This window comes from Papio anubis, chromosome 5, assembly GCF_008728515.1.
Source record: "Papio anubis isolate 15944 chromosome 5, Panubis1.0, whole genome shotgun sequence".
NCBI classification, from domain to species: Eukaryota; Metazoa; Chordata; class Mammalia; order Primates; family Cercopithecidae; genus Papio; species Papio anubis.
The window spans coordinates 170,330,531-170,344,984 of NC_044980.1; the positions used below are offsets into that span (position 1 = coordinate 170,330,531).

The 14,454-nt window shown below is 47.6% G+C and overlaps 1 long non-coding RNA gene across 1 annotated transcript; it reads left to right on the forward strand.

The window, feature by feature from the left end:
• The first annotated feature begins 7,777 nt into the window (after positions 1-7,777).
• Positions 7,778-13,405, forward strand: LOC116274998. Its single transcript, XR_004183927.1, has 4 exons — positions 7,778-7,847; positions 9,722-9,765; positions 10,239-10,263; positions 13,370-13,405. It is a non-coding gene; the product is annotated as an uncharacterized LOC116274998 (long non-coding RNA).
• The last annotated feature ends 1,049 nt before the right edge of the window (positions 13,406-14,454 follow it).

Here is a 14,454-nt window from a genome sequence, read left to right on the forward strand (position 1 = left end):
AGACCGTTGGTCCCTTGGGGTGGTCATGGTCATGGGGGTGCTCACCACCAGGCAGCTGGCAGTGTGAAGCTGCTGGGGAACGATGGCCAGACATTTGAATTTGTTCATCAGAGAGGCTTTGTTTGCAGGCAAGTGCCATATTTTCAGTGAAGAATGAAAATCTAGAGACAGAAGTTTTGCTTTGTTTGAATGATTTGAGCTCTTCTCTGGACTTAGCCACCTCCAGGCATCCACCTTCCTGAAGAGACCTGGGGCAGGAGGGTTGAGAAAGGCAGTGGAAAGAGCTCCTGGTTCAGGGTCCAGGCCATGCTTTAGAGGCCTCAGGGGTTCAGGGACCTCTGTCCCCAGAAAACCATCTACATTCTTGTCCCAGATCCATCACTCCTGAGTGCTGTGACTCTGGGCAACTCGCTTCAAATCCCTCATTTCACTTCCCTGAGCTGTCAACTCTGGGTGGCAGCCCCTGCCCCGCCCATCCCTCCAGGCTGATGTGGGCATCACAGGAAAGAACAGAAAGTATCACGAGCTCTAAAGCGTCGGGCCCATGTGAAGGAGAAAGGAAATTTCATCCTCTACTGCCCTGGAGCCCCTCAAGTGCCTTCTCTATATTAACCACTGTCACGGGCCTGGCTTATTCCTTCAGACATGTAATGATTGAACACTTTATGGCACTCAAGAAGCACCTAGTTTCTTCAGACTTTACCTCTGTTTAATTACTTTTAGCCTTAGGACACAACATAGGCCATTATGAACATTTCCTTACTCAGAAGAGGGAACTGAGGCACAGAAGGGTCTATAGATCTTCTCAGTTCATGTAGCTTCCAAATAAGGACTTGAGCCCAGACCTTCATGCACCAGTTCCCCGTGCTCTTGGTCACTCCCATCTGCCGCCTTTCTACCTTGCCTTATCTCAGTACAGGGATTTGCCTGCGCAATCGGTCTGCACCATTTTAAGTGCAATCAACAGTGCAAGTTCTTCCTAATGCCCAACTCAGATTCAGGAGGCTTATCTCTGCAGATGGTGACAGTGGACAATGGATCAAACGTTGAACCCAGTGGTCCCCAGCCTTTTTGACACCAGGGACCAGTTTCACGGAAGATGATTTTTCGGAGGACGAGAGTGGGGTGGAAGGATGCTTTCAGGATGATTCTTGCACCTTTATTGTGCACTTTATTATTATTACATTGTAATAATTAATGAAGTAATTATGCAACTCACCATAATGTAGAATCAATGGGAGCCTTGAGCTTGTTCTCCTGCAACTAGACAGTCCCATGTGGGGGTGATGGGAGACAGTGACCCATCATCAGGCATTAGATTCTCATAAAGCGCGTGCAGCCTGGATCCGCGGCCTGTGCAGCTCACAGTAGGGTTTGCGCTTCTATGAGACTCCAACGCGGTGGCTAATCTGACAGGAGGTGGCGCTCAGGCGCTGATGCCAGTGATGGGGAGCGGCTGTAAATACAGATGCAGCTTTGCTCCCAGCCGGCTGCTGGCCCCCTGCTGTGCAGCCCGGTTCCTAACAGGCCACACACTATCGATGGAAACAAAGTGTATATTTCTCGGGAACGCACCAAATGGAGTTGAACTGTGAATAAACGATTCCTCATTTCTCTGTGGTCTTCTGCAGCAAGATGTCAACTTGGCTATCTTTATTTTCACATGCATTTCCCGGGTTATTTGCCCGATGGGCGAAATCCACGCGCCAGATTTAGGCGCGTATGTACGTGATCTGATTTGCCCCCTGAAGGTCAGCTATATACAGGTACCGTGGAAATTCAGTTACCCTTGCAGGCATAAGGATTCCAGATTCTTCAGTGTCCCACACTTCAGACCACTCTGACATTGCTACACTGTATCTTCTTTATTTCATGTGTGCACATTGACTAGTGTAGTACTAGTCAATCACTAGTCCTGCAAATGCGGAAGATGTATTTCCACTTCAAGTTTGGCTCACTTTTAATAGTAAAGAACATCTCAATGCAAGGTTTAGATATTTAGCTGATTGTTAGACATTGGCTAAAATGGAACTCTTCCTGATAAAATGTTGCTGCATTTTCAAACAAAATGGACATCATGTGAAACTTGTAAATTAACATGAAAATGGAAATACTACAGAAAGTTCGCATATACTCTCACCCCTCAGTATCTTTTCTGTGATCACATCTTACATGAATGTGGTGCATTTGTTATAGTGGCTGAAGCAATAGTGATATCTTCTTCTTAATGAACGTCTAGAGTTTGCAGTAAGGCTCACCAGGTGTTGTTCAGCAACAACAAAAGGGACCTCTTAGTCCCTTTCTTCTTTTCTTAGGACCCCTGACTACCATAGATCATTTATTTCACTGCCTCTATAGATTTTCTTTCCCAAAATTCTTAGAATTGGAATCATAAAGTATGCAGCCACTTAGGACTAACTGATATTACTTAGCAATACACATGCAAGATTTTTCTCTTTCCTTCTCTCTCTCTTTCTTTCTTTCTTTCTTTCTTTCCTTTGAGACAGAGTCTCAATCTGTCACCCATGCTGGAGTGCAGTGGCGTGATCTCGGCTCACTGCAACCTCCGCCTCATGGATTCAAGCAATTCTCTGCCATGGCCCCCCGAGTAGGTGGGATTACAAGCATCCTCCACCACACGCGGCTAGTTTTTGTATTTTTAGTAGAGATGGGGTTTCACCATCCTGGCCAGGCTGCTCTTGAACTCCTGACCTCGTGATCTACACGCCTCGGCCTCCCAAAGTGCTGGGATTACAGGCGTGAGCCACTGTGCCTGTCCAACATGCAAGATTTTTCATATCTTTTTGTAGCTTAACTGCTTACTAATTTTTAATCAATGAATCATATTCCACTGGGTTCATGTAACAATGTGGTTTGGTGCACTCACCGCCTGAAAAGTATCTCAACTGCTTCCAGTTCAGGCAATTACGAATATAGCTGCCCTCATTCTCATGCAGATTTTGCAATGGGCGTAATTTTAAAATGTAACTGTATAAATGTTTAGAATTTTAGTCAGTTGTTTATATAGTAAGACTATGTTTTCCCTTGTAAGAATCAGGTAGAATTCAGTAAAATCACCTGTGCTTTTTTTTTTTTTTTTTTTTTTTGAGATGGAGTCTTGCTTTGTCACCCAGGCTGGAGTGCGGTGGTGTGATCTCGGCTCACTGCAAGCTCCGCCTCCTGGGTTCATGCCATTCTCCTGCCTCAGCCTCCCGAGTAGCTGAGACTACAGGTGCCCGCCACCATGCCTGGCTGATTTTTTGTATTTTTAGTGAGGGCGGGGTTTCACTCGTTAGCCAGGATGGTCTCGATCTGACCTGATGATTTGCCGCCTCACTTTCCCAAAGTGCTGTGATTACGAAGAGTGAATACTTGCCTTGACCCACCTGTGCATTTTCTTAAAAGTTCTTATTGATTCCAATTTCTATAAATGAATATAAAGCCTACTTAGATTATCAGGAGGTCTCCTTTGGGTACTTATGTAATTATAGTTCTGCCTTTGGAAGGAATTTGTTATTTTTACCTAAGTTGTATCAGGTGTGGGCATGGTATTCTAAATTATTCTTTTATTATCTGCTTGATATTAATGGGATCAGCAGGAATGATTCTTCCTTTGATTTATATTATTTGTAAATTGTGTCTCCTAGCTTTTCTTGTTGGTTAGCTGGAGGTTTATCAAATCTATTTATCTTCCCTATGAAGCAGCCCTTGGTTTTGTTTATTTTATCATATCTATTATAAAGATTTCTGCAAATAATTTTTTGTTCTATTTTTATGTCTGGTTTACATTATACTATAGTTTTTTTCTCTAGCTCCCTAAGGTGGAAGGTAAGAAAACTGAATTAAGATGGTTTTTAGTTTTGTTGGTTCGTTTGTTTAAGACAAAGTCTTGCTCTGTTGCCAAGGCTAGAGTGCAGTAGTGCGATCTTGGCTCACTGCGACCTCCACCTCCCAGGTTCAAGTGATTCTCCTGTCTCAGCCTCCTAGAAGCTGCGACTACAGGTGCCCACCACCATGCCTGGCTAATTTTTGTATTTTTATTAGGGATGGAGTTTCACCATATTGGTCAGGCTTGTCTTCAACTCCTGACCTCAGGTGATCCATGCACCTCAGCCTCCCAAAGTGCTGGGATTACAGGTGTGAGCCACCGCACCTGGCCTGTTTTTAGTTATCTATACAGCATTGTGAATAGAACTAATGCCCTGAAGTCTGCACTTAATAATGAAAATAACACATATTGTGTATTTTTCACCACAATAACGCTTTAAAATCCAATAATAGAGATGATAAGTGCAGAAGGAGCATATGTAGAGTCAGGAATGTTAAACATAGTGCCTTTTTTAAAAATAAAGGATATTTACCAGGCCTCTTTCTGTGATGAGACCCTGTCCTGGAGTGATGTCTCCTGCATTTGTGTGCTGCCTGTGTGAACACTGCCTACTTCACAGTGATGAGGGTGGCTTAGCCACAGACCTGAGGCTCTGTCTCCCAGGGCTCTCCTGAGGGTGTCCTTTGCCTCCTTCACCACCAAGGAGGGTGGCCCAGCAGCAGCTCAGCCCGTTTTCTCGCCCACCTCCTCCACACACACCAGCCCTGTGTGCTCAGCACCCAAGGCTGCCAGAGGTCCTTCAGCAGCTCCCACGGCTGACAGTGACTCTGTTTCCTAGACTACCACCAGGAGTGGCAGTGGCCCTCGGTGACTTCCTGGGACCTGATCCGGGCAGCACACTCGGTAAAGTCTTCTTTCTTTGTCTGAGATGCGAATTTCATTTATTTTGGTTTCTTTCTACTTTCTCTGAATTAAGATATGTAAATCTTACCACGTACTTTACAGATGAGCCACAGAATTTCTTGGTGGGCAGAGGTATGTGAGAGCCCATTCATTGCCAACTTGGAACTTGTTCCAGACGGCACTCATAGATGACAGCGTTAGTGATACCCTGCATGGCAGAGAGCATTTTCCTCAGGAGAAATGCATTCTTGAAAATAGCGGTGACTTTGCAACCAAAAATCATTTTGGAAATCTCATGCAGTACTCTTACTCATTTCCACAAGTGTCTTCTAGGCTTTATTTTGGGGCCATTGACTCGAGCACTATTTCCCAACTGGTTTTCTTTCTTTTTTTTTTTTTTTCTGAGATGGATTCTCACTCTGTCGCCCAGGCTGGAGTGCAGTGGCGCGATCTCACCACACTGCAAGCTTTGCCTCCTGGGTTCACGCCATTCTCCTGCCTCAGCCTCCCAAGTAGCTGGGACTACAGGCGCCCGCCACCTCGCCCGGCTGGTTTTTTGTATTTTTTAGTAGAGACGGGTTTTCACCGTGTTAGCCAGAATGGTCTCGATCTCCTGACCTTGTGATCTGCCCGTTTCGGCCTCCCAAAGTGCTGGGATTACAGGCGTGAGCCACCGTGCCTGGCCTCCCAAACGGTTTTCTAACACCACCAAGTGAAGAAAAGACCCACGAACACAGGACACAGCATGGTCTGACCCTCACAGTGTTTTCCTTTCTCTCTGCAGACATTCTCAGCAATTGAGGAATACAGTATGTACTCTGGGATCTCCCATTTGATAAGGAAAAATCTTAGCTTTGAGAAAGGTGACACTTTCCTCCCGGCTTTTGCTGGTTTGAGCTTCCTGCTGGAAATGAGGTTTGGGCAGTTTGGTGTGAAAAAATGAAGAGTTGAGTCAACAACTGTGGCCATCCACGGTAGCTCTGGTGAAGCAGGATGCTACCAAATAGAAGAAGCGCATCGGAGTGGAGAGGTATGGAGGAGAGAGTCCATGTGGAGTGATGGTGAATGCGTTTGGGAGTGTGTGTGCATTTCTCTAGAAAGCATGTTCCCCTGTGCAAAGCACTCTGTTTCCACTCCAAGGATCACTGTTCTAGAAACAACATTCCATCCCCACATCAGTCAACACTTCATCCTTCACCACAGCTGTACCGGAAGGTTAGTTGAACATCCCCCGTCCTCAGATTGGAGACGGTGGAGAGATGAATTTCCAAGCTCTCAATTTCCTGAATGGAAAAGACAAATGTGAACTCAGGAAGGGGTGAAAGGGTGACGTGATGGGCTGCTGCTCGGCAGTCCTCACGTGGTCCTGGTATAACTCGTCACCACACCAGGGAGTGCCCCAGCATCTGTGTGTGCATGTAGAAGCACGATGTTCTAGAGATCCCAACACTGCCCAGCACTGTAAGATGTCTCTTGTGTGATGGGCCAAAGGCAGGGTAGCAACACAGTGGAGTCTGGGTGGTCCTTCATGAAACACACACAGGGAGCCACAGGCTTTGGCTGCGTGTGTCAGCTCCTCAGCTGCTGTTCAAAAAGTGGAGAAATCAGGGATATGTCCCATTGTACTTAAAGATATGATTGACCCTTAAATGGGGAGGCTCTCATGCCTGTAATCCCAGCACTTTGGGAGGCTGAGACAGGAGGATCACTTGAGCCCCAGGAGTTTGATCAGCCTTAAAAATATAATAAACCATCTCTACACAAACACAAAAATTAGCTGGCGTGGTGACGTGTCTCTATAGTCCCAGTTTCTCAGGAGGCTGAGGCCAGAGGATTTTAGCCTGGCAGGTGGAGTCTTCAGTGAGTCATGATTGTGCCACTGCATCCCATCTGGGAAACAGAGTGAGATCCTGTCACAAAAAAACAAACCAAAATCATGATGACCACAAGCCTTAGAAATGCTCCAGCTTAGTGACACACACACCCAAGAAGTAGCGCCCAATATGGTGTCAAAAACAACTTGGGTGTCAGCCTGGTGCCCCCTCTTCCCTGCTGGAATCTCCAACAGCTGGGTTAGAGAGGGTCAGCGCCCCCACATGCTGCCCGCATGACAGGCTGTCCCAGTGTCAAAGCCAGTGTACGTGTGAGCAGCAACAGACTCCACGGACAATAATGGGCCACCGCATGTGGAAAAAGAGAGAGTGGAAGGACAGATAGCACGTGCTAAATAGGAGTTATCTTTAAATAGGAAGAAAACAGTATTTTCAAAGCTTTGTTTCATTGTCCTTAAAACAGATGGTGGGGTAGTGAGAAAAATAGAAAGTTTTGGTTGGAATTAAATCTTCTCTGTAAAGAAAGGCTGCTGCTTGGTCAAGTAGAAAAAACTCACTAGAGGGTTGATTCCTGAGGAGCTGACTTTGAGGCTGGCTGAGCCCAGGGACACACAGCCTGCCCTAAGTGTGCCCCTGTCTCGAGATGGGCTGTTTCTGCATGGATGAGGCAGCTGGAAAGCCTGTCTTCCCCTGCTCCTGTCCTGCACCTCCTGCTGACGGTCACTGTGTCCTCTAGTGGCAAGACATTCTCTGTCAAGAAATCCTCAAAGAGAAAAACCAGAGATGCAAGCAAGACGTCCTAAAAGTGCAGGTGAGGCCATCTTGGTTTTGTCTGTGGTGCTACTTTCTTAGCTTTATCTTCTTGAGTTGTACCAAGACATAAGAATCTGACCCTATATCTCATAGGTGACTTACACAAGTGTCGCTGGTGGGGGAATTCTGAGTGAGTCTGTTCCCCATTGAGGGTTGATTTAAGACGGCGGGAGAAAATGACAGCGTCAGCCACGCCCTGAGCGGCAGTGAGCTTTCTTCTCAGCAGCTTGATTCTTTCCTTGGGGAAAATCACTGAATCGCCAAGCAGCACGGAGTTAGAGGACACGTCCTCCAGCAGAAACTTTAGCATGAGTCAGTTTGTCCTGTTCTTCTTCTGTGTTCCTTTGATTTGAGCACTGTTTTCCATCTGGTTTCCTAATGTCAAGTGAAGAAAAGACCTGACTCGGATGATCTGAAGCTCATGTTTTTCTTTCTCTCAATGCAGGCAGGGGAACAGGCCGAGGAGAAAGGTGTGTATTCTGGAATCAGTCCTTTCTAAGGAAAGATCTTCAGGGTTGCAAAAGGTGGCACTTCCTAGTCTGCTTTTGCTGGAGAGCCACTTCGGTTTGAGCTTCCTGACAGAAATGAGATTTGGACAGTTTGGTATAAAAAACACTGAGTCCAGTAAAGAACTGTGACCGTCCACTCGAGTCCAGGGAGGCAGGATTGTCATGTAGATGGAATAGTGTGGTGTGCATCAGGGTGGGGAGGTACGGAGGAGAGAGTCATGTGGAGTGATTGGGAATGTCTTTGGGAGTGTGTGGGCGTTTACTCAAAAAGCATGCTTCCCTGTGTGGAGCACAACCCAAGGAGCAATTTCCCTTAAAATAAAGTTGCATCACCACTGCACACTTCACATAAAATAATGCATTCATCCTCCCCAACAGCTGTACCTGAAGGTCAATTTTATATCCTCAATTCCCATAGAGACGTGCAGAGATGAACCTCCCAGGCCTCAATCTCCTAAATGGAAGAGGCGAATGTGAACCTTCAGTAAATGGGAGGAGGATTGGTGCAGTGGTGACTATTGTGCATTCACTCAGCCAGTCTCTGGTATAACTCACCATTAGTCCAGGGAGTTCCGGCATCTGTGTGTGCATGTGGAAGGATGAGAGCCTAGAGAGGTCCCAACACTGTCTGTCATTGTAGGCAGGTCTCAAAGGTTGCCTAACCCAGGGTAGCAGTAGGTACATTTTACACTGGACTTTGGTGTGGTCATTAGTGTGAAACACACAGAGCGAGCTCACAGGCTTCTGGCAGTAGTGGTGGGGTCATTTCTCAGCTCATAGTGAAAAGCAGGGAATACTGTGAACACATGTTTCTATTGTATTTGATAACATGAGTATCACAAGCTTTAAAAATGCTCTAGCTGGCCAGGAACAGTGGCTCACGCCTGTAATCCTAGTAGTTTGGGAGGTCGAGGCAAGTGGATCACCTGAGATCAGGAGTGGAGATGAGGGGAGGCAGAGTGGTGGAACTGGCACTCACCAAAACTACAAAAAAAGCTACCTGGGCGTGGTGACCCACCCATGGTCCCAGCTACCTGGGAGGCTGAGTGGGGAGGATCACTAGATCCCAGGAGGCACAGGTTCCGGTGAGCAGAGATCGTGCCACTGCACTCCAGCTTTGGTAACAGAGACCCGTTATCGAAAGAAAGAAGGAAAGAAATGCTTTAGTTCGTAGCAAACACAATCAATACACAGCGCCAAGTATCATCCCAAGGAACAACCTGGGTGTTAGCCTCCCACCGTCTCCCCTGCTGGAGCCTCCGGCACGGCTGGGTTGGAGATGGTCAGTGCTGCCACCTGCTGCCCCCATGACGTGCCGTCCCAGTGTCAGAGCCAGTGTGCGTGTGAGCAGCAGGGGACCCCGGCCACAATGACACGTGATTGAGAAGGCTGGAGTGCAAGGACGGCCAGCACATGCTAAGTGGGGTTATCTTTAAATAGGGGATAATTGAGTATTTTCAAAGCTTTGTTTTATTGTCTTTAACACAAAAGATTGGTGAATGTATAGAATATTGGGGCTAGAAGGAAGTCTCTCAGAACAAAGGCTGCTTTTTACCAAGATAAAATATTCTAGAATGACTGATACACACAGAAGCACCACAGGTGGGTTCTAGGGAGGAAATGACATTGGAAGGACTCAGGAAGGGAGGGCAAGTGAGCTCAGGTCAGGTCAGGGGGCAGGAGCCCTGAGAGGCTGTAGGGACGCACAGCCTGCCCTGGGTGCTGTGCCCTGTTCAAGATGGGCTATTTCACTTGATGAGGCGGCCTGGGGCTAGAAAGCTGTTCTTCCCTGCTCCTCCCTTGCACCTGCTGACCGTCACTCTTTGTCTTCCTAGATTCCACCGAGGATCTCCAGGAAAAGCCTCCTTGGAAAGTGAAGGTCAGACCCCTGCATTTATCTGAGGAATACAGTTGCTTTGCTAGCTTTATCTTTCTGAATGAGCCTAAGAGATGAGAATCTGACCGTATTTATCACAGGTGACTTACACAGTGTCCTTGGTGGGGAGAATTTAGGGGGAGAGTCTGTTCCCCACAGAGGCTTGATTTTAAACAGCAGGAAAATATGACAGCACCAGCCACGCACTGTGTGGAGTGAGCTTTTCCCTTAGCCGTTTGATTGTCTTCTTAGAACAAAATTACTTAATTACCAAGCAACATGGACTTAGAGGAAACATCCTCCAAGAAAAACTTGTGTCTTTAGCATGAGTCGGTTTGTCCTGTTCTTTTGGGTTCCTTGGACTTGAGCACTGTTTGCCATCTGGTTTTCTAATGTCACCAAGTGAGGAAAAGGCCTGTGCACACAGCACACAGCATGGTCTGGCGCTCACAGCAATATGTTTTCTGTGATTACAGGAGGCCTGGAGAGAGCAGGAGAGTGGTATGTATGGGGGAATCCCTCCCAGAATGAGAACCAGGTGATGAGGAATGTGCCGGGCTGTGTCGCTGGCTTCCTGCACACAGGCAGCCGGAGTGGAGCCTCCTGTTGTCACTGGAGGACCCAGGCTGTGCATGGAGAAGTGGTTGCTCTGGTGAAGGACCTGTGGGCACATTCTGCAGTCCCTGAGAGGACCTGCATTCTCTATGTGTGGGGTGGGTTTGTGTGCACGGGACTGGTGTGTGTCTGTGTGAATGCGTGTAGTGTGATGCTGACTGTGCCTGGGGTGCGTGTGTGTCCCTAACACATGTCTCCCCCTTATTAGTGTCCACATTCTTAGTATAAAAATGCCATCAGTCTTGCAGCCTGATGAGAGGCACAGGCAGTTATTAGTGAAAATGTAAGCTACGATGTGTGTAGTTTATTGCATGCAAAGAACACTTCAGTTAATCCAAAGGAAATCCCGTCAACACCCAGCAAATGTTCACTGGGTACTAACAGAACAAAACTGTCTTAGGATTCCTACTAATTCTTTTTTATTTTTCAATGGGAATCCCCTTCCAAACCTCATTTTTCAATAAACCTCACCTGGTAACAGGCCTTTCCATTTCCTCCTGGCATAGGAGTGGTCGTGTCACCTCACTGTTGCCACTTCCCTCCTTCACAAGCCTTTTCTACTGGAGTCATCAGAACTCATCCTCCACGACCCGTCTTCAGCATGGGGAGGCGGGGCTTCTTTCTTTGCAGGGAGACCCTGGGCAGCCCCATGCCATGACCAGTTTTGGCAGGAGACTGAGAAAAGAGGAGCCTGCAGGCAGGGTTGGGGTAAAATCACTTGACTGTCCTCACTGCAGCATCCTATTGACCATCAGATAATGTGGCCCAGAACAGCTAATGCCGGGTCATGTAGAGGCTCAGCCTGCAGCGCTCAGCCTGCAGCACTCAGCCTAGTCATGGTCTCTGTGTGTTCGGCTCAGGAAACACAGCAAATATACAAGAGAACCAAGGGCTCTGCCCCTGAGGGTCTTGAGAGGTAGGGCATACCTGCCTCCTCCCAGCAGGATGGAGGGTGGCTCGTGACTTGCAGGTGGGGAAAGACAAACAGCTGTGGGACAGCAGAGGCTCCGTGATGCTCCCGTTGCCCCCACTGTTGACAAAGGTTCTTCTTTGCCTCTGAAGGCCTGTGCAAAAAACAAGTCAAGGTGGTTGGTTTCAGTCCACATGGATCTAAAAAATGAGCCAACTCTGGTTTGAGTTTCTTTGGAGTGTGCGTTTGGTAGAAACTTCTTATATGTCATTTGGATTGCTGCGTAGATGACAGTGTTTTTCTACTTTTCAATAAATGAGGCTGTGTGATTTTAAAATGTCCCTTGTTTGCCCCAGAAAGTGTGTCCTCATAACCAAATTCCCCTAGTCATCTTTCCTCTCTAGAGTACAGTTTTTCTGTGGCACTGAGGTGGCCCTTCTGCTGTGTGTGATTAGAGGTACAAATCAGTGTTGCCAACACTGAGGTTCTGAACGTTCACGGCCAGCTGCCCAGTGGGCTCCATGGGAGAGCAGAGCACAGCCTGGGCCTGGGCCTGAAAGGGAACATGAGTTCGAGGAGCAGGAAGAAGACATGAGGACATCCAAGCCATGGGGGAAAGCCAAGGTTGAAAGGTCAGGAGAGTCAGGCCAATGTCATGCCCTGGGCGCAGCCAGGATGTTCGGGCCCATCTGACCGAAGGAGATGGGAAGGAGCAGAGCTTGGACTTCAGCGCCGGCATGAGCACTGCCTGGCCATCTTTCCAAGAGCCTGGAGAGAGGAGCTGCGTTTTCATTTCTCTTCTCCATCTTTCTGTGTTGATGGCAACACAATCAGAAATTAGTGAGAGGCAAAGAAGAGGAGTGAATTCCCCAAAATACCTGGACTTAGACGCGGGGATATGATGAGCAGGGCTGGACATCAGAGTCAGGCCAGGCACAGAGCCGTCCTCAGGCCTCTGCTCTCCCTGTGGCTGGGACAGAGAACAGCATGTACTTTTCACCAGCTTCCGGAAGTCACCTGACAGCTGGTCCTTGTGTAGATGCTGTTGGTCAAGGTTGATTTATCCCAGAATCACATTTAACTGGAGGGAGCTCCTCGGTGCCCTGGCTGTGCGTGCCGCCCACACTAGCTGCAGCAGCGGGAGGGGAGCCAGCTCCAGTGCGGGATGAGCTAAGCAAAGGGAGGGGCTGCCTGAGGCCAGGTGTTCCTTGCAAATCTCCCTTGTGACCCACAAGACATCACTTTGCTTGGTTCTCTGAGATAGGCTTGGAATCATCAGTCCCAAAGTCTGTGTTCTTCACCCATGGGTGGAAGGATTTGGCCATGGCTGGTCACTGTGAAGGCAGGCGCTGTGTCTTTTTTGTTGGTTCTCATCCCAGAGCTCAGCCCTGGGCAGCCCATCTTGGGGGCCCCAGTGATGTTGTGATGCACACAGCCCTGTCCTGAGATAGACCACGAGTGTGAAAAGGCTTCCTGCTCACCCTCTGCAGTCTGCTGAGTCCCACACAAATCCAGGTTCCCGTGTGGATTCTGATTCAGGGTCGGGAGAAGTGCGTGGGCTCCCCTCTGCGTTTGCTGTTGTGGTCCTGTCTGCTCCTGAAGTGTGAAATTAAGGATTAAAATAATAAATATTGTGCATAGCTCACCATAATGTTTTAAAGTCCAATGAAATGGATGTTAACTGCAGTAGGAGCATAGGTTTATTTAGGAAAGTTAAGTAACATATAGTAACATTTTTACAAAAAAGAGGAGACATTTCTACTTCAGGCCTCTTTCTGTGAGGAGACCCTGTCCCGGAGTGATGTCTCCTGGGTGTTTGTGTGTGTTGCCTGTGTGAACACTGCCTACTTCACAGTGATGAGGGTGGCTTAGCCACAGACCCGAGACTCTGTCTGCCAGGGCTCCTGATGAGGTGTCCTTTGCCTCCTTCACCACCACAAGGAGGGTGGCCCAACAGCAGCTCAGCCCGTAAGCCTCGCCCACCTCCTCTTCCACACACGCCAGCCCTGTGTGCTCAGCACTAAGGCTGCTGAGGTCTCCAGCAGCCCCCACGGCTGACAGCTTCTAATTTCATGTTTCCAGTGACGGAGGCCAGTGTGGTAACTCCAGAAGTGGCCCTGGCTCTTTGCAGGTAAATCCTTTCATTTGTCTGAGATGAGAATTTTATTTCTCTTGGTTTCTTTCCATTTCATTTCATTATGATATGCAAATCTCACCATGGAAATTATAGATGAATTGCAGAATTTCTTGGTGGGCAAATGTAAGTAAGAGTCCATTACCAACTAAGAGCTGATTCAAGATGGTACCCATAGGTGACAGCTTTAGTGACAAACGGCATGGCAGAGAGCATTTTCCTCCTGAGAAATTCGTTCTTGAAAATGACGGTGACTTTGCAACCAAAATCATTTTGAAAATCTTACTCAAAACTCTTGTGCCTTTCCACAATGTCTTCTAGGCTTTATTTTGGGGCCATTGCCTCAGGCACTATTTCCTGTCTGGGTTTCTAATGTTAATGTAAACAAAGACCTGTGCACACAGGACACAGCATGGCCGATTCTCACAATGTTTTCCTTTCTCTATATGCAGCGAACAGGACTAGGACCTCCCAGGAAAGGACGTAAGTATTCTGGACGCACCCCTTTCCTAAGAAAAAATCTTCATTGTTGAGAAAGGTGGAACTTACTAGCCTGTTTTTGCTGGAGAGCCACTTTGGATTGAGCTGCCTGCCAGAAATGAGGTTTGGACAGTTTGGTTAGAAAACATTAAGAGTCTAGTAAAGAACCGTGAGCATCACAGTCCAGTCCCTTATTGTGGGATCTGGCCAACAGTCCGCAATGCAACGGGGCACTTTTTTTGTTCCCAAGTAGATCGGTAGGTCGAGAAATAATAGACACACAAGATAGGAAAGGCTGCGTCCAGGGGGGTCACCGCCTTCTGGTCCCACAATGCCACCAGTGCACTGGATATGCCAGCATTTGTTATTAAGTTTAGTGAGGACAGGGGTAGGTTAGTGAGAGATTTAGGGTTTTTTGATTATCAGGTGAGATGGTCACATGGGGATGAAGTCATTCTTTAACACAACATCTGTATGCAGAAGTACAGTACACAGAGATAAGAATTTACAGTATAGTGTGTGCATCAGTAATTTCTAACAGAGCCTTAAAACA